Below are 26,464 nucleotides of genomic sequence, written 5' to 3'. Positions count from 1 at the left end.
GATGGCCACCTCTCTGCGGCCGGACCTCTCCTGGCAGGAGAACAAAGAAAGTTAGAAGAAAGAAAGTGAAGGAATGCGGACATGCGTAGTTAGCTTACTGATAAGAAACTTGACAAGCTACGGAAAGTCTTAAAGTCCAAAAATATGAGCTCATCTGGTAAATACAAAAACGCAGTGACATTCAAATACATATGTGTATGTATGCTTGTTTATGGAACTAATTTATGACAATAATTTATATATAAAAATTAATATTGCACTATGACATCTGTAGAATCACTAGATGGCAATCAAAACATCAGTAATGGCAATTAACTAAATATATAAATGGAATAGAATAACAGAGTTAGAAGGGACCTTGGAGGTCTTCTAGTCCAACCACTGCCCAAGCAGGAAACCCTACATCACTTCAGACAAATGGTTATCCAACATCTTCTTAAAAATTTCCAGTGTTGGAGCATTCACAACTTCTGCAGGCAAGTTGTTTCACTTATTAATTGTTCTAACTGTCAGGAAATTTCTCCTTAGTTGTAAGTTGCTTCTCTCCTTGATTAATTTCCACCCATTGCTTCTTGTTCTACCCTCAGGTGGTTTGAAGAATAGTTTGACTCCCTCTTCTTTGTGGCAACCCCTGAGATATTGGAACAGTGCTACCATGTCTCCCTAGTCCTTCTTTTCATTAAATTAGACATACCTAGTTCCTGCAACCGTTCTTCATATAATTTAGCCTCCAGTCCCCTAATCATCTTTGTTGCTCTTCTCTGTACTCTTTCTAGAGCCTCAACATCTTTTTTACACTGTGGCAACCAAAACTGAATGCAATATTCCAAGTGTGGCCTTACCAAGGCATTATAAAGTGGTATTAAACTTCACATGATCTTGATTCTATCCCTCTGTTTATGCAGCCCAGAACTGTGTTGGCTTTTTTGACAGTAATTTATGTAATGTATGAAAACCTATGAAATGTAAGTTTTCCAAAATGGCTACTGTATATTGTGCAGCTGTATAAATAAAATAAAACAAAATCACATACATACATACATACTAAAACCAGTGAGGACATGCTATGCATTTCTGTGGAGAAATACTGGAGAGAAAGAATATATTTCACCCTTTGCCCGTTATTCTTTCCCCAGTTATTCTTAAAGTATATATTGTTGTCATTTATTTTCCTTTCTATCATTTTCTTTTTGTGTGAAAAGGCAAACTGTAAAGGAAGATGGGCACTCTATCCATTCTACTTCTGTCTGCACATATTAAAATAGAAGTTCCAAACAGGATGTGTAAAATTGAATGATTATTTCATTAAACACTGTTGGCTATGTTTATATAACATTCTGAACCATATGGTACTTTATGTTTTATAAAGTATGGCAGACAAACCAAGTGTGTTTCATGAAGACATCCTCTGGCTAAATATGGGAGTTAAGGAAGAATAAAAGCTAAAAAGTTAGCAATAGAAAATTAGAACAGCAGTATAAATTTGATTCTTGCCTTTCCTTTGTTTCCTTGCTGTTTTTGTTTCACTCTTTAGTTAAGTATTGGTTTATACATATGGTAGAAAATCTCCCAAGCACTTTGATAAGAATATTTCTAGAGATGATAAAACTCCTTGGTCAAAGATTCAAGTCAAAGATCATGTTCCAGTGATGGTTAACTTTTTTGGCACCGAGTGCTGAAACTGGAGCGTGCATGCGCCAGAGTGCCGGAACTCGGAAAAGAGCACCGGTTCACTGGCCAGCTGCTCTTCTGGGTTCCATCATGCGCATGCATGCTGGACAGCTGGTCCGGCACCCATGCACACTGGCTAGCTGCTCTCTTCTGGGTTCCGGTGCAAAGAACAGCTGGACAGCATGCATGTGCACGATGGAACCTGGAAGAGCATCTGGCAACTGCTCGCATGCCCACAGAGAGGGCTCTGCATGCCACCTCTGGCATGCGTACCATAGGTTCACCTTCACGGTCATATTCCATCCACCAAAGTTTTGTCTCTTTATGGAAATTAGCTGCAAAACTGTTGGGATTTCCCTAGTCAGAAAATCAAATCACAGAATCATCTTTGAATCTCTCTGCAGTGATTTAATTAGATTTTTATAACTTGTAATAATCTGAAGATTCAGTTCAAAGATTCCATTTGAAAGAGTGATTTCACTGAATCTTTTCTAATTAAATCCTTGTTTTAAATCTTCTTAGGCTTTTAGTCCTGGTTGTTTCAAAAACACAATTATTCTCTTTTGTGGGGGAAGGTACTTTTATATTTTTAATTTTATTTAAAAATAATATACAATAAAGGTTCAAAGCTTAGTAATATATAGTTTGATTGTGAAACTATAATGTAACCATGCATTTTAAAAATGAAAAAATACCTATAAAGAAAAAAAAAGTAACTTTCCAAGGTGCTGATTTTTATTAGAAATATTTTGTCTCATGTATCATTTTGCATCCATAGATTACTAATTTGGCCTCCTTTATTGCATTTCTCTAAATTAGATATTCTTTGTTCAATGAGTTATGAGTTAGAACAGAATATTTACGGATTAGGATATGTAAAATGATATATCACATTTCACACATAAAAAACCCTCATCCAATGGATATGGGACAAGATTTGTCCTCTCTCATTAGATAAAAAGTGGATGTAAAAAACTATTCTAGAAAGATCCAGAGTCATAGGTCTCATTAGCTTTGCATTTTAAATTGTTATCATACTAATGCACTTTGAGATCAGTAATATGTTTTGCCACTTAGCACAACCCTTTGTTAACTAAGAAGTAAAAAATTTATAAGTATGGAATACTTATACTGAGGCATTGTTAAGCTGTTATGTTTGCCAGCACATTGATCAATGAAGCACTACTACACTGCTCATTACCGGTAGCATAATTCTCAAAACTATATACAAATTGAATGAAAACCCAGGATACAAATTAAAAAATAAAGCAATAAAGATAGAAAGGCACAGGATAAATATATCATAGCAGCACAGTATAGAACAAGGGAAATATATAAAGCATTAAAATGATAATAAAATAAATGGTGTTCACTCAAACAGACAGCGAGCCTTAAGTGGGAGGTAAATTCCTCCAGGCATCTTACAAATCTTGGCATTGCAGTTAAAAGCTGGGAAGGGAAAAGAAAGTTCAAAGTTAACAGAGAAGTTAAAAGCTAAGAGAAGGATTTAATTCTAGCTTGGTATTACACAATAATGGTTTGTGGTTTGGGGAGAGCTGATAAAGCAATCAGAATCTCTCGGTGATAAGGAAATGTTCAAAAGAAGGAGTGAAAGTAGAAGAACATCATTCATCCTTCTCCTATTACTACTGCAACATCCAGTACATGATATAATGCACGTATCATCCATTTAAAATTTAACTCACAAATCTTTCAATACCAAATGAACCTCAACAAGCCAATACATCACAACAGAAATTATAACTATTTTATTAAAACTTCTCCAGCAAAAAAAAAAAAAAAAAAGTTTGCATAAGGTCTACTGGGAAAAAAATGAAAGTAAGGTAGAATATTTTATCTATAGAACTATCCCTTTGATGGACTTATTTTTGGAAATTCTGTTTTCCTTTATGAAGATTGCTGTCCTAAGGATCTTGAAAATGAAACATTGCTATTGATTTTCATTTCTTTAAAACTAACTGAAAAATGTTGATGCACATGTAAGAGAATTTATTTCTTTTTTTAAACCAGGTAAAGAATCAGAGCACTGAAGTATCTTGTTCTACCCATCGCTTGAATTTTCCTTGTGATTAGAAAATACTGTGGATGCCACTTATATAAGGTATTTGAAATGATTATTCACTTGGTTTTGCTTATGAAATATTCCCCATGCCTATTTATAAAAGTACCAAATTTTAAAATAACCTATTGGAGATATATTTGCTAATCTTGCTATCTTTTGGGAATTTAGGAGGAAATGATGTGATTTTGCATTTTAATTCTTAGTATAAAGGACTCAGGTTCAAGACTGTGTATGGTCTCCAAAGCCTTGAGAATGGCCAAGGCAGCTGTTCTGAAAGTTCCTCCTAAGTGTAATTTTTAAGGTGATAAAAGATTATTTAAAAGATATTGTACTATTTGTTTAATATTGTACTACCGTGTTTCTCTGAAAATACAACCTACCCTGAAATTAAGCCCAAGCCTAATTTTTTTGGGGGGGGGCTAATATACACCCTACCCCAAAAATAAGCCCTAGAGAAGGGGGTGGGTGTGGCCAGCACAGGAGGCCTCCCCTTCCCCGGTCACCTCATGGCTGCTGGGTCCTTTAACCGCAGCCCAGAGATATTTCCAGTGCACTCTTAATAGCCCCAGCCCTGCCCACAGTGCCAGGCAACCTTGCAGCTGAGGGCCCCTCTGTTCCACAGCTCACCTTGTGGCTATGGAGCAAGCGGCAAGCACAGTTTGTGCTCCGCCAGGCCTGGAGCTCAGGTCTTGCTTAGGCTGCTGCTAAGATGAGGCAGAAAGCCATGCAGCCCATCAGAACCAGCTCCACACACGCCCTCCACCAGGCTGCTGCGACTGCTGCAACTGCTGCTGCTGCCCTCACGGGCTTTTTGCCCTCCTGGCTGCATTGCTGTCAGCAGCCCCCCTGGGCTGCTCCTTCCTGGTGTGAGGCAACTCAGCTCAGCTCTAAAACCTCTGGAGCATCTCCCCCACTGCCGGCCTGCCAGGATCCCCTTTGACAGCTGTCAGGCTGCCCTGAGCAAGCTCCATGGTGGCTCTGCAACAGGACAGAGGAGGTAAGGTGAGATTGCCCCTTTTTCCTTTGCACCCCAAAACGCCACCTTTCCTGGCTGCCAAGCCCCCCCGCCTGCACCCGTCTCACTGGAACAAGACACACAAATAAATCTTACCCATGGAGGCCTCCCAGTGCAATGCTGTGCCATAAGGGGTCCAGCAGCCATGAGGTGACTGCACTTGCCTCAAATTCAGGTAAGAACCTGGAAGATGATGATCATTTATTGGATAAAAATTCATTTCTTTCCAGAGGGACTGTCCCTGCTAGTGCTGACTGACAACTTCCCCTCCCCCTGGAAACAGGTGATAGATCACAAGCTGGGCTCTTATGGGCTCTCATCGGTATTCTTAATGTCCCTCGGCTTTGACAAAGCAAAGTAAGTGGTAATTGATAGAATGAAGGACATGGAGTTCCAGGAAGAACTAAATAGGTTGCCTCTCCACTGTAGGGACAGAATCAAGCAGGGTGTGTGGGAATCAACAGGATATCTAAATGATCTGATCTTCCCAAAACAAAGAATAGCTTTCTTCAGAGCCAGATTTAATATTCTCCCCTCAGCACTTCTCCAGGGTAGGTACAAGAGAACACCAATAGCAGAACGGGTATGCATATGTGGAAAAGGAGACGTCGGAAGATATCTCACATGTTTTATTGTACTGTGAGTTATACAGAGTATGTAGGTCAATATACATTCTCCCCTTACTAGAGAGATTGCCAGGGAGGACAGATGACTTTTATGTAGGTTTTCTCCTCGAAGACTCAAATCCGGCTACCAAGCGTGCAGTGGCAAAATTCTGTGTCGCTGCAATGTCCATAAGAAAAAAATTGGTTACCGAATTACAATGTCAACTGGTGCCAATTTTTTTGAGATATCTATAACAATATATTTACTCACATACTTATCGGCTTTACACACATGTAAATTAGGTTTGAGATCATGTATTTTCATAACAGAGATGTTATTATTCATGATTAATGTCAGTATTTCTTTTAATTTATTGTATGTCTATTGCTGGTCAATGACCATTATAAAGTTTTATTTTATATTCTTATTCTGCACTTTGCCGCCTCCTGCACCTCAAAAAAATTAAGACACCCCTGAAAAGAAGCCCTAGCTGTTTTTTCAGGGGTCAAAAGAAAATAAGACCTGGTATTATTTCAGGGAAACACAGTAGTATAATATTTGTTTTTGTTTTACCCTCTTACTGTATTTTCCTGGCTTGGTTTATATTTTGGAGGGAGGCTTCTGGCAGGCTACTTAAAGATCAAGTGTATTCTTCAGCCTCCCCCCCTCCCACTCCAAAGTTGCATGCCTCTGTCCCAATTCATAACCCGATTTTAACTAATGTTTGTGTTCAGTCAAGCACAATCTTTTATTTCATAGTTATATTCATTATTGTATCTAAGCTTTACCATATGAAATTTATTCTGATTCTTGATGTCAGTTGAACACTGCAGCTCAGATGTTACAGAAGAAGAATAAGGAAAAAAAACAAGCAAACACAACATTACTATCAATCTTACTTTGTGAAATATACAAAGACAGAGATCATGCTGCATATATACAGACATACAAATCATAGCATCTACAGTTTCTATAATGACTTAAATATAGATCTTTTTCTATTTGTTGACTTATTAGATTTCCTTCCAGTACTTTAAAAGATAACTAGTGGCATGTCATAAAATACTACTCCAGTTACAATGGAAGAAATTGTGTTTCTTTGCAGAATTATTCCTAGAACCAAAAATAGATCAGCGATTCTCAGTACTATTATGTTACCAATATTAGATTTTTCCGTATTATTTCAGAATTTGTGTTGGCTAATTAAATTCTTTTTCATTCAATGTTTTATAAATATTTTGTTGATATTTGTTGTCTCTGAAAGTATTATTAAGTTTTTATTGTTTCACTGTGATTTTTAAATTCATATTTTTACAGTTTTTTATTTTTTACAGATCTCAAGTTCAACTGATGGGCTAGTTCAGACATTCTAAATGCACCCCATCTGTCTTTCAAAAAAATACGTTAATATAGACAATATTGTTGATGATCCAGAACAGATGTACAGTGTCCTTTTTATGCCTGGTCTGAGATGGACTAGTGCAGGAGTGAAATCTACTTACCTTCCTTACCGGTTTGGAAGTGCACGCGCTGTGCGCGTGCTTGCTACGCATGTGCCGCTACATGCGCACGCACGTGCGTCACATGCATGCACAGACCTTCTGCACATGTGCAAAAAAACACATTACTTCCTGGTTAAAACCAGGAAGTAATGACACCCAGGTAGGTGAGCGGATCACCGAACCAACGGCCAAGATCACTACCAGACCGGGCGATCCGGTCCAATCGTGGAGCATTTCACCCCTGGACTAGTGTTGTCAGAGTGATGATGCAAATTGTGGCAGGACTTTCTCTCTTGTTTTGTAGGAGGCTATGGGGTGGGGTGTTAGTTTTGGGAAAAAATGTTGGCCCTTTTAAAGAACTTTATTACACTTTTTGAGTGTTGCTTATCTTTCAAATAACTACGCTATCAATGTTCAACAACTGTTCTCCAAGATGCTTCCATACACTACCAAAAAAAGGGGTGATGTGGGATCACATGGGAGCCCTGTGGTTCAAGCTGTCTATATCAGGGATGGGTTCTAAAAAATTTTACTACCGGTTCTGTGGGCATGGCTTATTTTGTGGGTGTGGCTTGGAGGTCATGTGACTGGGTGGGCATGGCTAGCTGGTCATGTGACCGGGTGGCCATGGCTATGTGTATAGGGACTACTCAGAGGGCTGAAAAAAGTCATTTCTGACAGGTCCTTGCACTTTTGACTGGTCCTCACACTTATGACCATCCTCACATTTATGCACGTGCACCATTCTTAACAACCATGTCATTCATTTCACAACTGCTTCTCTTCACCATGGTGACAAGATAGGGCGAAAAATGTAAAATGTGAGGACAGTCGTAAGTTCGAGGACTGGTCAAAAGTGCAAGGACCAGTCAAAAATAACTTTTTCAGCCCTCTGAGTAATCCTATGCACAAAAGGATACAGCAATAGAGAGGGATGAAGGAAGGAGAAGAGAGGGAAGGAGGAGAAGGGAGGAAGGAAGGGAAGGGAAATTAGAGTAGGAGTGAGTGTAAGAGTGGGAGAAAGAGAGGAGGAGAAGGAGAAAGGAAGAGGAAGTAGGGAGAAGAAGAGGGAGGGAAGAGAAAGTAAAAAGGAAAGAAAAGAGAGAGGTGGTAGGTTTGAGGAGAAAGATTGCTGTATAATAAAAAAGAAAGGGAAGAAAGCCAACCCCAAACAAATATAAAGATATTAAGATAAAGAATGAATTGTTAAACTTTAAAGAATAAAAGAGAACAAATATGAATAAATAGCAATAATTAGAAACACACATACAAACATACAATGTATTTTCTTTGAACAGAGTATTTGGCCGGTTCACAAATTTAAACAGTGTTTAGTCATTTCAATTAAATTTACAATTTCTATATTTCCTTTTTGCCATATTTATTCCTCATCTATTTTTTAAAAAAACTAATATTACCCTTCATCCTCATCTCTAATCTTAATCAAATTCAATTTTTCCCTTCTATTCTATATTATACCCCTTCCCATTGTCATCTATTTTTATATCCATCCTCACATTGGTTAGTTATGTAATATTACAGTTTAATATAAATTCAACATTTTAATATAAATCAATTAATTATATAACTATCTTTTTTGTATATTAATCAATATGAACATGAATATTCCAATTATTTCCATGCAATCCAATTTCTTACAAATCAATTAATTATATTTACTGATAATAATAAACCAAATAATTTCCCCATATATTCCTCCAAACCACAAGTTAACCATTTCTGCTTTCAACACAATATACAGTTAATAGTATCTTAATTATTACAATTCCCTAGTTAAATAGAACTTTTTTTCTTTTGTGTTTTAAAATCTTGAACTCTCCTTTTTTGCCCTAAATTTCCCATTGTTTGCACCTACCTTTTTTGGTGAGCAAAAAGAAAAAGAAATCTCTCCCTGCCTCATTTTGTCATGTTGCAGCAGAGCCTGCTTTACTTTGAGTATCGTTTTTTCCCTAGCATAGCTACTCATTTGTTTTCTTTTAACACTGATCAGCTGTAGGGCGGCCCTTTGAAGCCCCGCGGCAAGAGTTTAAACAGTTTTTTTCCCCTCTAACCATCAGCTGGGACTCAGGAGGCAGCAATAGATTGGGAGTGGGGCCAAATAAAAGATAAGAATAACGCGGGGGCGGGGGGGAGAACCGGTTCGGTGACATCATATCGTCACCACTACCAGCTCACGGGAACCGGTGCGAACCGGGAGCAACCCACCACTGGTCTATATCTGAACTAGGACATCTACAGGTACACTTGTTGAGCTGTAGCTTCCAAGACAATTTTATAGGCTATGATTTTAGTAAGCATCTCTGGGATATTGCTGCTTGAATGTATTTTAGGAAACAAGCAGGAAATCTGGAAGAATAAAATTTGCCTTAAGCAATTTTTACATTGGTGCTTAATGTAGTTATAGGTAACCATCTTCTCCCCAGTAGTTTAATTGGTGTCAGACAGATTATTTCAGACTTGAGGAGCAGGGATACTCTGTACTCAGGTTTGGAATAATTGAAATGCAGATGATAGAGTTTTAATTTAGGTTCCCACATCTTTAAATATTCAGAAACAGTAAATGAATTCTACAATACTGACATTATTAATAATGATTATATTAATGAAAGTTAATTATGTCCAGACATTGAAAATCATGTTTAACTAATTGAATCGTATTTTCCCTAGAGTGAATAAAATGATTACAGACAATTCGTGATTAGATGTTATAAAGTATTAGATGTTATAGTGTATTTGCTTTTATGGAGGGGACCATATAGCCTAAATTAATGTTGCTTTTACTGATCCATTCAGTCCCAAAGTCAGAAAAGTATATTGAAAAGTTTCAGCAAGTGAAAGACCCCTGTGACAATTACTTGTAAGCTTTATATGTATTGCACTCTTCAGCAATTAATTTTCAGGAAATATAACAGGTGTATGTTGCAATGAGATAAAAGAAAATGAAAATCAGGCCGATAAACAAACACATGGAAAAGTCATTATTGAATTAAGATGACTTTAACTGACTAGTTATTTACTTTAGTTCACAACCAAAGTATAAAGTGAAACTCCTTTTGGAACATTTATCTAATTCTAATTCATGATCACCCAGTTTGAATGTTATAATAGAAACAGAATCACTGAAAGAAGGGATCTGAGGAATTAGAGCCTTTATTATAAGGATGTGAGGTCCAAGACCAGCCTTGAAATCAATTCCACAGAAAGGCAACCAACATTGGTTACAGTCAGGGGTGAGTTCTACTTACCTTTACTACCGGTTTGCAATGGGAGCATGCATGCACATGTGCAGATCACCAAATATCATGTCAGGGCAGGTGAGCAGAGCCTCCCACTGCTTTTATTACCTGTTCTCAAGAACCGGACAGAAACAGGAGCAACCCACCACTGGTTACAGTAACAGAAACTTGCAAATCTGATTGCACTTCCTCCTTCATTCAGAGAATTAGGCAAGTCTTTGCTGAGTGACTTTCAATATTCTGAATAAAAAAATTAGAAAAACCATCAAGATCTGGCTCTTCCAACAGACATCAGGGACTATTTAAATGACAATTCCTTTTTGATTGGTTTGTCCATTGCTGGTTGCCAATTTATATTTTGTATTCATATTTTGTATTGACAGGAAGGAGCAAATGGCAATAAATATATTGCACAAATGATACAATTTGTATATTTGCATTAGGTGGCATTATATCATTACATATTTACACCGTTGAACAATATCTGATAATCATTGATTCACCCTTTTGCTATGGAAATAGATATATTTTTAGTAAATAAATTAGAGCTCTGTATACTGTCCAGTGCAAATATCTTATTTCATTTAAATACTTTTCCCAAGTCTTCTTTTGCAGATGATATCCAATTCACTTTCTGTTTCACTTTTAGTATTGATGAGTGCCTCCCAATTTCTGCTTGTCATATTTTTTAAAGAAAAAAATTAAGTGGAGTAAGGAAAGGATCTAGAGAAGATACAGTGTTTGATGTTCCATATCAAGCAATGGAAGTTTTGTGTATTTAGTATTCAAACTTCCAACCATTATAGTAATATATTTATTGATTTAATATAACAATATGACATAGCAGTTTAATATTAATTGTAGATTCAAGGCTCATGTGATCATAACTATGAGGTACATTATTTCATTTACATAATACCATATCTTGTAAATATATGTATAATCTATGTATACAGCAAATGTATCCTGCAAGCAGAATCTGGAGCCCTGCAGATAAGGGTACGGGTACCAAATTACTATCAAGAGAACAGCAGGTGTGAAATAAGAATGTAGAAATGCACTTTTATCTGTACCATTTTTCCTTTCATCTTTTGAAACAAAATTGTGCTTATTCCCAAATGGACAAGTGGTTGACTGAAATAGACTTACATGTCTAAATTCCATAAGTCTCAGGTACTGAGTCTAAGATAGAAGCAAAAGCTTCTTTTTTTTTAAAGAAAGAAAAGATACCTTTACAGATATTTTACAAAGGTGGTAAGTTGTACAGACATAATATATTTCAGTGGCAGAGAATATTTTAAATATTTATAATATTTATAATAATATTTTATTATTATAAAATAATGAGTGATCATTAATTGAGGCTGAAGCAGTTTCTCCCTGAAGCAGGGAATATGGAAGTCCAAGGGCATTAAAAAGAGGGAGCAAATGACAATACATGCTTTGCACAAATGATCTAATATATATATATATTTGTGTCAGATGTCGTTATATCATCACATAGTTATTCTGTTAGCTTGACTGTATAATTTTGACATCATCATGGCTTGTTGTCATTTCTCCTGCTGTGAGTCTCCTTCTCGTATTTGTCTTTTCTTCATGGCTTTTACCCAACTTGGGTAAAAGAATAACCTACACTTCTTGTTAACCTAAATGTCCTTTTAAAGGCACCAACTGTGATTTGAATAAGATGGTTATTCCTTTGTCTCCCAAAGATATAAACTGACAGACACTGCTGTCTTGAGGTCTCTTCATGAAAAGCAGCTATCTGCACACTTGTGGGTAATCTCAAATCCTCTCCTTGCTCAACTTCTTGAGCAGCCATCTTCAATCCAGCATTTCTTGTGGGCACTCACCTTCACTATGTCTTTATATTACCAGAAGTACCTATACCATCAGTTGTAAATCAGTTGTAACTATTTAAATGGTTTAAATAATTATCCATAGTACTAGGGTCTAAATTTTTTTCTGTTGGACCACTGACTTTAATCCTCAATTTAATCTTGCTAACAACAGCAACAACAGCAACAACAATGGTAATAATAATAATAATTCAATAAACTTGTATACTGTCTGACAACCAGTGGCTCTATGTGGCTCACAACTATCAAAGAAATTAGAAGAAAATCAACAAATAAAAGATGGCAAGAGTGACATACCAAATGGATTGAAGTGAAGGGTCTCACTTTCTCTTGCCAAAGACAATATTTATGCAGGAACATATTTTGCTTATATTTCATTTCATTTTCATTTCATTTATTCGAATTTCTATACCGCCCTTCTCCTTTCGGACTCAGGGCGGTGAACAGCCAGATAAAAAACATCTATACAAACATCACAGTTAAAAATAAAGTTAAAATAATTTATAAATTTGGCCCATAATTTAAAACTTGTCAATTAAAATAAATATTAAAAATTTTAAAACTAACCCTAAAATCAGGACAGACCGGCTAGCTGAAAAAAATAAGTTTTTAGGGCCCGACGAAAAATCCGGAGGTCGGAGATCACTCGTATCTCTGGGGGTAGATTGTTCCATAGGGTAGGTGCCACCACAGAGAAGGCTCTCCTCCTGGGGGTCGTCAGCCGGCATTGTCTGGCCGACGGCACCCTGAGGAGGCCCTCTCTGTGGGAGCGAACCGGCTGGTGGGAGGCTATTGGTGGCAGAAGGCGGTCCCGTAAGTACTCTGGCCCTAAGCCATGGAGCACTTTAAAGGTGATCACCAACACCTTGAAGCGCACCCGGAAGTCCACCGGAAGCCAATGCAGCTCGCGCAGGAGAGGAGTCACATGGGAGCGCCCCATCGCTCCCATAATCCCCCGCGCAGCCACATTCTGCACCAGTTGGAGCCTCTGCAAACAGCCACTGGTATATACTTACTATGGTTTTTTTTTAGTCTTCAGGGAAAGAATTAAGTCCATCCTTTTTCAAGTGTTTGAAACAAGGTTGTTACTTTATCACTTGCTCAGCATCCTCTTCTACTGAAAACAAATGTTGATTGCAGAAGCTGTATGATCATGGAGATAATGAGCATTAATTTACATTCCTATTTTGCAGTAATCTGTGTTCCTTTTAGCTTCTTCTGGGACGTATTTTAAGAACGTGACAGGAAGTTAAATAAGACACCAGTATTTCAATCTGGTCTTGGAGATAACTCTTTCCTCATTTATATACACACTGACAAACGCTTGGAGATATGAATGTGAAATTCCCTTATAAAATATAACATGCAGCACAGCACCCAAAGCTAATTGTGTTTTAAATCCTCTGGCAAAGAGCAACGAAGCACATTATTCACACATATCCTTAAGCTACAAGGGGATGGAGCAAATAAGCAAAAGCAGAGTCAAAAACAAGACATAGAAGTACTTCAGCAAGATGGCCCAGGGCAGTCTTACCCACATCTGTTGCATTGCAAGTCCTAAAGTGCTAAACTGGCAGTTGGCTGAGAATTGTAAGAGTTTTAGTTCAACCTATCTAGAAAGCATCAAGTTGGGAAAACCTGATCCAGAGGCTTATGAAATGTTCCTGATAAATTCTAAGTGTGATTGCTCAGTTTATAAAATGCAACATTTGAACTTTGATTGATAAATACACTGATTGATTGATTGATTGATTAATTGATTGATTTGGTGGAGTGTTCCTTTTAGAAGAAAGGAAGAAAATAAGCTAGGATTAAAATTACTAAGGCAATACAGTTATAGCCCACTGAACACTGGAATGTATTTTTGAGTAATATGATTATAATTTTTAAAAATTGTTCTCTACATTAATTTATATATTAGCCTGTTTATTCAAAGAGGTTTTTAAAAATTATTTTGATATGTGTTTATTATTATTTTAAAGCATTTGCTCCAGTAGTGGGTTGCCCCTGGTTCGGACTGGTTCTATAGAACTGGTAGTAAAACCGGTGGGAGGCTCCGCCTACTGACCCCAACATCATCTGGAAGCTTCTGCGCATGCGCAGAAGCGTGTGCTTGCTTTGCTCGCGCATGCACAGCCTCATTGCAAACCAGTAGTAAAGGTAAGTAGAACCCACCCCTGATTTGCTCACAGTTTTCACTTCTAAATGCTTTTGATTTTACTTTATAAATAATATTTTTATCTGAAAAAAATGCTATCTCTATGTTCCATTCTGTTCCATAGAACTGTGGATTAGATCAGTTCATATCAGATTTCAAATGTTAAAATCCCCATGCATCCCTAAATAAAATTGTTCCATAACTCATAATACTGACAGAAATTAGGAGGCTAATGCCCATTCAAGAAATACACAAGATACTGAAAAAGAAGATTTTGAATATAATTCACTCTGGTTTCTTCCTCAGCCAAAAAAGAGCCCATCTCTGCTAAAGAAAACCAAATCTTTCACATTATTTTAATGGTACAATTGTCAGTATGTTTGGATTAGTTTTAAAAGTTTTGTTTGATTTATCTCATTAATGTTTTGCATCAAAGTATGATAAAAGTCAGTATTTATATATTATCCAACATTGGAAAAGAGTATAAAAATGTAATTCCTGAGAGTCGATCAGGAACCAAAGCTTTTGAACTGAAGTTCTGTACGCTGTACGCTGACCCAGCTGCTTGTTAACTTCCCAATACAGCATACTTTAGAACAGTGGTTCTCAACCTTCCTAATGCCGTGACCCTTTAATACAGTTCCTCATGTTGTGGTGCCCCCCAATCAAGGGTGGGTTCTAAATTTTTTTACTGCTGGTTCTGTGGGCTTATTTTGTGGGCGTGGCTTGGAGGTCATGTGACTGGGTGGGCGTGGCTAGCTGGTCATGTGACTGGGTGGCCATAGCTATATGTATAGGGACTACTCAGAGAGCTGAAAAAAGTCATTTCTGACAGGTCCTCGCACTTTTGACTGGTCCTCATACTTATGACCATCCTCACATTTATGCCTGTGCAGCATTCTTAACAACCATGTCACTCATTTCACAACTGCTTCTCTTCAACATGGTATAAGATAGGGCAAAAAACGTAAAATGTGACGACAGTCGTAAATTCGAGGACTGGTCAAAAGTGCGAGGACCAGTCAAAAATAACTTTTTCAGCCCTCTGAGTAGTCCCTGTGCACAAAAGGACTACCCAGAGGGCTGAAAAATGTGATTTCTGACAGGTCCTCGCACTTTTGACCGGTCTTCGCAGTTATGACTGGTCATCATTTATGCCCATTGTACCATTCTTAACAACCGTGTCACTCATTTCACAACTGCTTCTCTTCACCATGGTGACAAGATAGCGCAAATACGTAAATTGTGAGGACAGTCGTAAGTTCGAGGACTGGTCAAAAGTGCGAGGACCAGTCAGAAATAACTTTTTCAGCCCTCTGAGTAGTCCATATGCATAAAAGGATACAGCAATAGAGAGGGATGAAGGAAGGGAAGGGAAATTAGAGTAGGAGTGAAGGTAAGAGAGGGAGGAAGAGAGGAGGAGAAGGAGAAAGGAAGAGGAAGTAGGGAGAAGAAGAAGAGGGGGGGGGAAGAGAAAGTAAGTAAGAAAGAAAAGAGAGAGGTGGTAGGTTTGAGGAGAAAGATTGCTGTACAATAAAAAAGAAAGGGAAGAAAGCCAACCCCAAACAAATATAAAGATATTAAGATAAAGAATGAATTGTTAAACTTTAAAGAATAAAAGAGAACAAATAGCAATAAATAGCAATAATTAGAAACACACATACAAACATACAACATATTTTCTTTGAACAGAGTATTTGGCCGGTTCACAAATTTAAACAGTTGTAGGAGGTTAGCACCCATCCCTTTCCTAGAAGAATGAAATATTTTGGGAAATATTAAAAAGGCAGAATATTATATTTCCCTACCTGGATGAGAAATGGAGAAGCATATTTTACAGACAAAGCAGCTCCCACCTTCCTGCCCCCCACCCTTTGTTAATGGGCTAGAGGCAGAAAGTCAATCCTTTGTCAAAGGACATTTGCAACACAATAGCAACAGAAACTAACATAATGGGCCCCATCAGGCCATGTGATCCTGTCCACCATTAAACCATCTTTCCAAGCAGTCTCCATGTTTCCAGTGTCTTTTTCCCCACTTGGAGCAGAACCCAGAAGGATATTTCTTCCAACACAGTATTTAGTCATTTCAATTAAATTTACAATTTCTATATTTCCTTTTTACCATATTTATTCCTCATCTATTTTTTTAAAAAAACAATATTACCCTTCATCCTCATCTCTAATCTTAATAAAATTCAATTTTTCCCTTCTATTCTATATTATACCCCTTCCCATTGTCATCTATTTTTATATCCATCCTCACATTGGTTAATTATGTAATATTACAGTTGTTTAATACAAATTCAACATTTTAATATAAATCAATTAGTTATATAACTATCTTTTTTGTATATTAATATGAACATGAATATTCCAATTATTTCCATGCAATCCAATTTTTTACAAATCAATTAATTATATTTACCAATAATAATAAACCAAATAATTTCCCCCATATATTCCTCCAAACTACAATTTAACCAATTAATAGTATCTCAATTATTACAATTCCCTAGTTAAATAGAGCTTTTTTTCTTTTGTGTTTTAAAATCTTGGAACTCTCCTCTTTTGCCCTAAATTTCCCATTGTTTGCAGTTTTGCACCTACCTTTTTTGGTGAGAAAAAGAAAAAGAAATCTCTCTGCCTCATTTTGTCACGTTGCAGCCTGCTTACTTTCAATTTCGCTTTTTCAGCATAGCTAGAGGGGAAAAAATCTGCTCCAGGAATTTACCTCTTTGCAGCTAGCTCTTTGAAGCCCCGCAGCAAGAATTTAAAGTTTTTTTTCCCTCTAGCCATCAGCTGGGACTCCGGAGGCAGCAATAGATTGGGAGTGGGCGGGGTAAGCGAACAGCGACCAGGCGATCCAACAGAGGCAGAGGGTGAGGGTGAGTGAAGGCGTGGGGGGGGGCGAGAGAGGGCTTTGGCAACCCCTGTGAAATGGCCGTTCGACCCCCAAAGGGGTCATGACCCCCAGGTTGAGAACCGCTGCTTTAGAAGATGAACTTAACTAGCTCATCTGGATTTATCTGCAAGGAAGTTTTTATCCCCCCCGAGATACGGAGGATTCCGGATCTGCGTACCTTCCGTCGCACGCTGAAGACGTTCCTATTCCAGCAAGCCGGCCTGACCTAAACTTCTCTTTTAAATGGGAATTTTAAATTTGGTTTTAAATTATTGGGGTTTTAAATATGGTTCAGCCAAATTCATCTAACTTGTTTTATTTCTATTTTAAATTTTGTATTGATATGTTTTATTTCATGGCTGTTCACCGCCCTGAGTCCTTCGGGAGTAGGGCGGTATACAAATCTAATAAACTAAACTAAACTAAACTTAAGGGAATTAAAAGCAGAATAAATTGAAGCAATGATTCAGGTGCCATATTCCAACATAGTGTCATGTTTTCCCTCAACTTTTTGTAAAATGTCCTTTAGAAGCAAATGATTTCCGGAGTAATTTTAAACAAGAATTAAGTGTGTCTGTCTGTGTGTTTTAAGTGGAGTGAAGAGCAACATTTTGACATGGATGTATAGCTTTTTTTAAAAAAAAATTGGATCTGTGTGTTTAAAAGGAATTATATCTTTTAAAAGAAAACAAAAAAAGGGACTGGCAAGTTTATTTTGGTTTATTTCTGTCTTGGAGAATGTCTTTTATCACTAGTGCAGCTGATTATTGCCAATCCTTAATAAATCATAGACACTGCAGAGCATTTGGTCTGGATAAATTTAGTGCACATCCTTTATAGTTATTGATAAACACACACACACACAAATCCCCCTCCATGAAAGACTTTGCCGTATGACTCCCATGCCATAAAGTATGTGTAGCATGTCTGTGGCATTATATTGAATTTATATTCAAGCTTGTGTGATGTGTGAATTTGGCCTCTCATAAAAGAATTCTCTGGGAGAGATGGTCACTGCTACATCTCCCACCTCTTACCTCGTATTCTCATTATAAGATCTCTGCATCCCATAATGTAGCCAAATTTTACCTTGCTGTCTTGAGGGCAAGCCAGCAAATATTGTTTAATAAAATGTCATTGCTACACTTAAAAATTATTTTCCCCTTTTTAAAGTAAAAACCTGTTTTAACCTCTGAATTGTTATCATCATAATCTATGGAAAAATTTATGTATACATGCATACGTGAATACTTGCTGGTATAAGATTGTAATAAAGTTTACCTCCCTTCCTCTACATGTTGGAACATTTAGATTCACCAAGGCCTGCTCTCTTGCTCTTGCTCTTGGTTATAGTTACTCAGAACTGCTATGATGTTAATCTACTGTAGAAATAAAGTGCGATGAATGCCATTCTATTAAAAAACTTTTGCTACAATAGTAGTATTGTATAGTGGTGGGATTCTACTGGTTCGGACCTGTTCAGGTGAACCATTAGCTCTGACTTTCAGCCATGAGCAAACCAGTTCTCTGTCTTTGAAGTGGGCCCCCCTGCCCCGCCCCTGCGTTATACTCACCTATATTTCTGCTTCCGAAGCCCAGCTGATCGGGTGGCAGAGTGGATTGCCACTCCTCAGCTGTTTTCCTTGATCTCAGCAATGTGGAAGTTCAATTTTCTGCAAACTGCGCAGTCTGGTACATGCATGCGTGAAGCGCGCACTCAGTGGACCAGTTGTTAAACCGGTAGGATCCACCACTGCTTACTCCTGATCTAAGCTATGTCAGAGAAATTTTAGTTCCATCTAAATATTAGCACTTGATCAAATCTTTTTTTAAAAAAATGAGCCTTGGAATTTAGCTTATTATCCATTACAAACCCCTCTAGGAAATCTTAGATCTTTGAGGGTGTGACCCTATAGAACAGAGGTCTTCAACCTTGGCAGTTTTAAGACTTGTGGACTTCAACTCTGCTGTAGAAGGAAACACAGTATTGGTTTGTTCTGTTATCTTCTTTTGCCTTAGAAACTAGATATTTCCAACTAGATATTTCCAACATTTGGAAACTATTACATTGGAAAGAGGCAAGACAACAATTATGTATCTGAGAGCTCAATAGCTATTTTCCTTTCATTTTTCTATCCATCCCAGAGGCTCCATTTAGATGACTCTTTGACAAGTGGTATGTGTTTTCTTTAATTGTTTGAATGAGAAAAGTGTTTTAAATCAAACGAAATAGGGCTCTGAATGCTAGCTGCGATTTGAGCTAGATTCTGGATTTCAATATTATTGACATTAATGGAATTTATCACCATGTATTTGTGTACTAGTTTGCTTCAAACGTATATGTTCATGCATTGCAGTTCTGTACATGATTACTTAAAATTGGTGTCATCTTGAATCAATATCTGTAGATTGGCACTAGACAGCAAACGATCTCTTTTAATAAACAAGGAATATTATGCAGTAGCTGAAAATAATTAATGTGGATTCTTCAGACCCCATAATTATGATCATCACAGTAATTCATATCTGGTTACAAAATGTCCAATTAGAAATAATTCTAATTAAGGTAAAGCTTATTAGAAGCCAAATGTATTGCAGCAATGCATAGCCAGAACTGAGCACTGCATGCCAAAATCTCTAAGTTCAAATTTTCCCTCCCTTAGCTACCTCCCATTTCCCATCCCATGCAACCAGTCAGGTTCAGGCAGGATGTTTTTGTAATGGCCATTTCAAGCACAAAATGGTTTGCAGATGGTATGCTGGGTGACCCTTAAGCAGTGTCTCGAAGAGATACAGCACTTACTTTCATTTTCCCCCTTGCCAACTTCCTGCACCACGGTTCATGGCAGTCTGTCACCATAATGTAGTGAAACACAATTAAGCATAAGGTGGCAGCTGACAGCCAGGTTTTAGCTGTACAAGAGATACCCCTATAAGAGGTCCAAAAGTTGCAGTACTTTCTCTATTTAATTATCTAGCAGTTTCCAGCTGCAGCCGGACTATTATTGACATGGAAAATTTCATTTTGTTCCAATATCTTTTGTGTCTGCTTCCTTGATATTGATAGTAGTTGCTTGTATTAGCTCTTGTTTCTTTAAAAAAAAATCTTAAAATGTAATAAAGGAAGAAAATACAAAGTAACAGCTAAATGTCATGGTTAGGCAGGTAGCCTCCAAAGTTCTGCATCAAAATCAAACTAATATTGGGGCAAGAGCCTGGTAGCGCAGCAGACTAAAGCACTGTTATTAACATCAGCTGCCTGCAATTACTGCAAGTTCAAATCTCACCAGGCTCAAGGTTGACTCAGCCTTCCATCCTTTCTAAGGTAGGTAAAATGAGGACCCAGATTGTGGGGGCAATAAGCTGACTTTGTATAAAATATACAAAAGTATGAAGGCTATTGCTTAACGCATTGTAAGCCGCCCTGAGTCTTCGGAGAAGGGCAGCATATAAATCAAATTATATATATATATATATATATATATATATATATATATATATATATATATATATATATGTAAGTTTTCACTGGTAGATATGTGTGTACAGTTAATATCTCGGGTTTCTTCCCGTGTAATTGTAAACGTATCCCTAAAAGGGTAGTAGCGACATTTCGACGAAATCACATTCGTCATCTTCTGGCTGAAGTTCTCGGTTTGCTGCTTATGGGCAAGCTGTGTGAACGTAACTGACGTTTTTCTATGAAAAGAGGCAAAGGTGTATTCTGATTGGTCAACAGTGTTGTTGTATTCTGATTGGCTGATGACATAGTTGTATTTTGATTGGGTGGAAGTGCTGATGCTTGGTTGTGGGTTAATGGATAAGTTATGCTGGAAATGGTGGCAACACAGGCATTATGATGAATCTTTGATCTATATAGGGTTCCCTATATAAGAGGAACAACGGATAAAATTAGCAAAATACTACATAGACACAACATTAAAACCATATTTTGCACAGATAGAAAGATATCGTCTATTCTGAGAAACCCTAAAGACAAAATAGAATTAGAAGATCAAGGCATATACGAAATCCCGTGTGCTTCCTGCCCCTCAACATATATTGGACAGACCAACAGAAGAATGAGTGTGCACATCAAGGAACATAAAAATTCAGTACAAAAGAAAGAACACACATCATCATTAGTACAACACATAAATGCCACAGGACATAATATTAATTTTAATAACACAAAAACAGTTGCAAAAATAGAACATCTCAGAATAATCAGAGAGGCCATTGAAATAGAGAAAAGACCATATTGTATGAATAAACGTGATGACACCTCCCGTCTGCCTACTATTTGGAAACCTGCTCTCATAGACAGATGAATCTTAACACAAAATCTAAACCATAGATCAAAGATTCATCATAATGCCTGTGTTGCCACCATTTCCAGCATAACTTATCCATTAACCCACAACCAAGCATCAGCACTTCCACCCAATCAAAATACATCTACATCATCAGCCAATCAGAATACAACAACACTGTTGACCAATCAGAATACACCTTTGCCTCTTTTCATAGAAAAACGTCAGTTATGTTCACACAGTTTGCCCATTAGCACCAAACCGAGAACTTCAGCCAGAAGATGACAAATGTGATTTTGTCGAAACGTCGCTACTACCCTTTTAGGGATATGTTTACAATTACACGGGAAGAAACCCAAGATATTAACTGTACATACATACACACACACACACACACACACGTGTGTGTGTGTGTGTGTGTGTGTGTGTGTATTTCTCTTTAGCCAGGTTCTACAGTGAAACCACAATTCACTAATTTCTGGGCTTTTTTTCTTCTGGCAGCCAGCAGACCCTTTGCTGCCCATTGGGAGACTAAGATAGATCTATTTCAGCCTTATAAGGCCTCATCAGTTAGCCACGCCCTCATCTCATGTATCCTCCCTGTAAAGGTACAATATTTGTTTTTCTTTCTTTTTCGTAAGTTTTATGTGTATTTCTCTTTAGCCAGGTTCTACTTACGTAAACCAAGATATTATGCAGCCCTAGTTCAGTGAAATCACAATTCACTAATTTCTGGGCTTTCGGCCTTATAAGGCCGAAATAGATCTATCTTAGTCTCCCAATGGGCAGCAAAGGGTCTGCTGGCTGCCAGAAGAAAAAAAAGCCCAGAAACTAGTGAATTGTGATTTCACTGAACTAGGGCTGCATAATATCTTGATTTACGTAGGTAGAACCTGGCTAAAGAGAAAGACACATAAAACCTATGAAAAAGAAAGAAAGGGTCTGCTGGCTGCCAGAAGAAAAAAAGCTCAGAAACTAGTGAATTGTGATTTCACTGAACTAGGGCTGCATAATATCTTGATTTACGTAGGTAGAACCTGGCTAAAGAGAAATACACATAAAACCTATGAAAAAGAAAGAAAGGGTCTGCTTGCTGCCAGAAGAAAAAAAGCCCAGAAACTAGTGAATTGTGATTTCACTGAACTAGGGCTGCATAATATCTTGGTTTACGTAGGTAGAACCTGGCTAAAGAGAAATAAATATATATATATATGTTTATATACAAGGTATATATATATACCTTGTACCTTATCCTTCCCTCCCCCTTTTTTTTTTCATACTCTTGACACCTCAAAGCAATACAGATCACAAGGCTCTTCTTTCAGCAAGCTGGCAAAACAAATCATTATCAACAAGAAAGAAATGAAATGGCTCCCATGGGATTTCCTGTTATATATTCTAGCTAGTTTTCAATATATTACATTAATTATCACGTTTATCCATGCTATGCTCTTTCGTGTGCATTGATTAATTCCCTAAATAAAAAGCCATTGTTAACCACTCAATTCAATGTGGTCAATCAGAAGGTGTTCTTAGGCAGATAACAAGATAGCTTCTATGATGGCAGAGCAAGGTTTCGAAATGCTTCTCATTTGCCCAGAATTAGGCACAGCAGACAAGCTTGTGCTTCATTCTTATTCAGTAGATGAAGCTGCATTGATACCATCTTTCCCTTATAATGGGAAAGATGGTAAAAACATGTACTGCTGTCATATGGAAAATCAATTTTTCTTTCATGCTTCCTTGAATTTCACTTTCACTTTCAAATCATGTAGACATTCTTAGGCAAAAGGGTTGGAACAAAGCAGAGAACAATATTCCTGAACACTGAAGTTTCGTATATTTTGGCTTTTGAACTAGAAGTAGCTGCTTTTGTTTCTACTTGACTGGTCCATCCTATTAACCTTTATATTTTTTAAAACAACATTATTTTTCCCCTTTTTTACCCACCACTGAATTCAAATGTCACCTCCAAAAAGGTTTTTCCTGCCAATTGGTACAGTAGCTTTATGGTTACGGTGTAGGAACCTTCTCAGGGGTAACTATCAGTGGTTGATTGCTCCCGGTTCTGTCCGCTACTTGTGAACCGGTAGTAAAAGCTGCGGGAGGCTTAGCCCACCTGGCCGGATCTATGCATGTGCAGAAGCTTCTGCACATGTGCAGAAGCGCTCACGAGCAAAACGAGCTCCCATTGCAAACCAGTAGTAAAGGTAAGTAGAACCACCCCTGGTAATTATCATACCCATTGATGGGTAACTCTAACCCATTTGGCAGTTTCAAAAAAAATGCTGCACAGGATTTCTAGAAAAAAAGAAATGTAATTGGTGCAAAAAACTCATTGGAGGGCACTTCTGATGGAAGAAATTATGGATGAATAAATTCTGGACAAGAGAGGACTCTAATGATCTGCAAGTGCTTCAGATAGCTGCTCCTCATTACCAAGAAGAGTTTCAGGTGAGTGCAGAGGAAACGTGAGATGAGGAAACAGCCATCTTGCTCAAACTCTGGTAGCCACTTTTGAAAGGATACTAAGTCTATATGCTTCCTTCTTATAATCTGCTTGTCAGCTATTAGAAGCCTTTGGGTTAACATGTTTGGCATTATTAGCTGCTTTTTCTTCAAACCCGTAGAGAAAAAAACTTTAAATTACAAGTTTAAGAACCTTTTTTTTTAATAAACAGCAAACAAATGATTAAAATTTTAATTTTAGAAATTACAAACAGAAGAAGGCTTCAGATAAATTTGAAATAAGATTTTGGAGTTAATTATAAAGAATCCTTCCCCTTGGGAAAAATTTGAATTTGAAAATAGTAACATTTTAAGAGTTGGATATTAGAGGGAATTAAAGATCACAATTAAAGGAGAAAAACATACAGAATGAAACATTGCACATAGTGAAGGATATTTTTGAAAAATGAACTCATAGTTAATGCAATCAACAGGAGATACCTACTGCTAGAGAGAGACTATATGTAAGAATTGTTATGGGAGGGGAACATGCTTTAACTGACAAGAGTTGAAAATGGATTTAGAAGTAATAGGCCAGAACAATGACATTAAAAAATATATTTCAGAGGTCATACAAAAGAAACAAGTTGATATTTAATTATAGAATGCAATATTGCATGCTAATTCTGCTGACTGCCAGGGGTTCGATCCTCACCAGCTCAACATTAACTCAGCCTTCCATTCTTTTGAGGCTGGTAAAATGGGAACCCAGATTGTTAGGAGCAGTATGCTGACTCTAAACCGTGTAGCACTATGAAGTGGTATATAAGTCTAAGTGCTATTGCTAAGAGCTAATAAATCAAGAGGGTGACCTGGATAATTTTTCTATGTTGGATTTATAAAAGAGACTTGTTAAAGTTTTAAAGAACCTTGTCAGAAGGGACAATGAGAAAATGAAAAGAAATGAATTCTATTATTTGAAGGGACTGAAGTTTAAGATCGTTAGAATTAAAAAGAAGGGAGGCTTCCAGGACAGCATGGTGGATTGGTGGACTGAGCACAGCTCTGCTTTTTGTGGAGCCAACCAGTGTGACTGAAATAGAAACCAGTGAAAGGGATCAGCTACTGGGAACTCCTGATTAAGAAGAAGACAAGGATTGCCCATGTTTGGCTCAATACAGATTCTCCCTGTGAAGATTGCAAAACAACATTCTCTAGCAGGTTTGAGAATCTGGAGCATAGTAGCATATTCATGTTGCTAAACCATGCCTGGTACCTTTCCAAGAGACACTGATTTTTACCTACTTCTCTTAATTACTTTAGGAAATTTGCTTGTTACTGATTTATTTGGAGTTAAGAACTTTCTGAAGGACAAGCTGTACCATGCTAGATTTTCCTTTCACCCTGGACGAAAGAACCTCTGAATAAGACTAATAACAGAAGCTTTTATTTTTGGAAAACAACACAAAGGGGACTAAAATCTTGATTTTGGAAAGTTAAGGGGCTAGATGGACTTGAAAGAATATTTTCTTTCCTTTATAAAGAATTTATTAAAAAGGATATGAAGTCTTTGAAATTAATTGTAAGCAATTTTCTTGTGGGAACATTTTGTTGATTGGAAAATAAACAGATAAGAGTTTGGCTACACAGAATCAGAGAGAACAAAAGTTACTCTTAAAGGAGAACAGACCCATACTAGTGAATGAATTTTATTAGCCAAATTGTTTATACTTGCCTGGACAGCGGGGGGTGGGGAGTATCTTTTATATATATATTTATATAGTTATTGGGGGGAAAGATGTAAAAGGAAGGAATATAAAGTTGGTTTATTTGATCAAGGTTAAAATAGATATATTATTTTTACTAATCCTTAATGGATGTTTGTTATCACTAGGACTGAAATGCTGTGGCTTTGTGAATTTATAAATAAGAGAGAGGATATGGGAAGGAGAGATCATTTGTTGTTTTTTGAGAGGTGGCAATAACTTACTAAAAGTGTCTATATGTGTGATGAAAGTGAGAATTCCTTTTTCCTTTTCCTTGTATTATATTCTTATTTTTTTCTTTTCTATTTCTTTCCCCTTTCTTTTCTGAATCTTCCACTTTTCTTTTTATCATTCTGTCTGTTTTGATTTGTATTGGTTTTTATTATTGTAATTATAATTTTTAACAAAATTACTATTTTAAAAACACATTGGGCACCACATACTGCAGCAAAAATACATATATGCAAGACTGCCAAATGCATATAATTGCAGATCAGAACACCAACCTTTTATGGTATTTTGCAAGCTAAAGTTGATCCACACCATTGCATAATAAAACTTTGTGCCATCTGCTTTCTCTTTTGTTATAAGGCCATAGACTTCATTGTGCATATAGATGTATTGCCTTTACAGAACTTTGTGCACATGTAAGAGTTAAGTTAGCCTTGCTCTTTAAATATATTGCCTCAGTTGCCTAATCAACTCATGAAGATTGCTCATTGCAATTTATTTATTTATTTATTTAAATTTGTCATTGTAACCCAACCCAATGACTCAAGGAAAACTCATAAGGACATTTCAACTTCCTCTATATTCATTTTATTTTTTATTTTATTTGTTTGTCAAACATGTACAAGGTAGTAAGTATAAGTATGAACA

At 37.1% G+C, this 26,464-nt stretch overlaps 1 protein-coding gene across 4 annotated transcripts in view; it reads left to right on the top strand.

Annotated features, from left to right (window-relative positions):
* SYT1 (synaptotagmin 1) overlaps nucleotides 1–26,464 on the top strand; it is a 313,952-nt gene that overhangs the window by 63,951 nt on the left and 223,537 nt on the right. For all 4 annotated transcript variants that reach the window (XM_034403845.3, XM_034403843.3, XM_087874077.1 and 1 more), the window contains exon 2: nucleotides 3,703–3,793. The gene's annotated coding sequence lies outside the window, so the exon portion shown is untranslated. The remainder of the gene's footprint in view (nucleotides 1–3,702; nucleotides 3,794–26,464) is intronic.

Source organism: Pantherophis guttatus, chromosome 7 (genome assembly GCF_059756535.1).
Source record: "Pantherophis guttatus breed Tessera chromosome 7, ASM5975653v1, whole genome shotgun sequence".
NCBI classification, from domain to species: domain Eukaryota; kingdom Metazoa; phylum Chordata; class Lepidosauria; order Squamata; family Colubridae; genus Pantherophis; species Pantherophis guttatus.
Note: the sequence above shows the minus strand (reverse complement) of the source record. Positions and strands in the feature narration are given on the sequence as shown.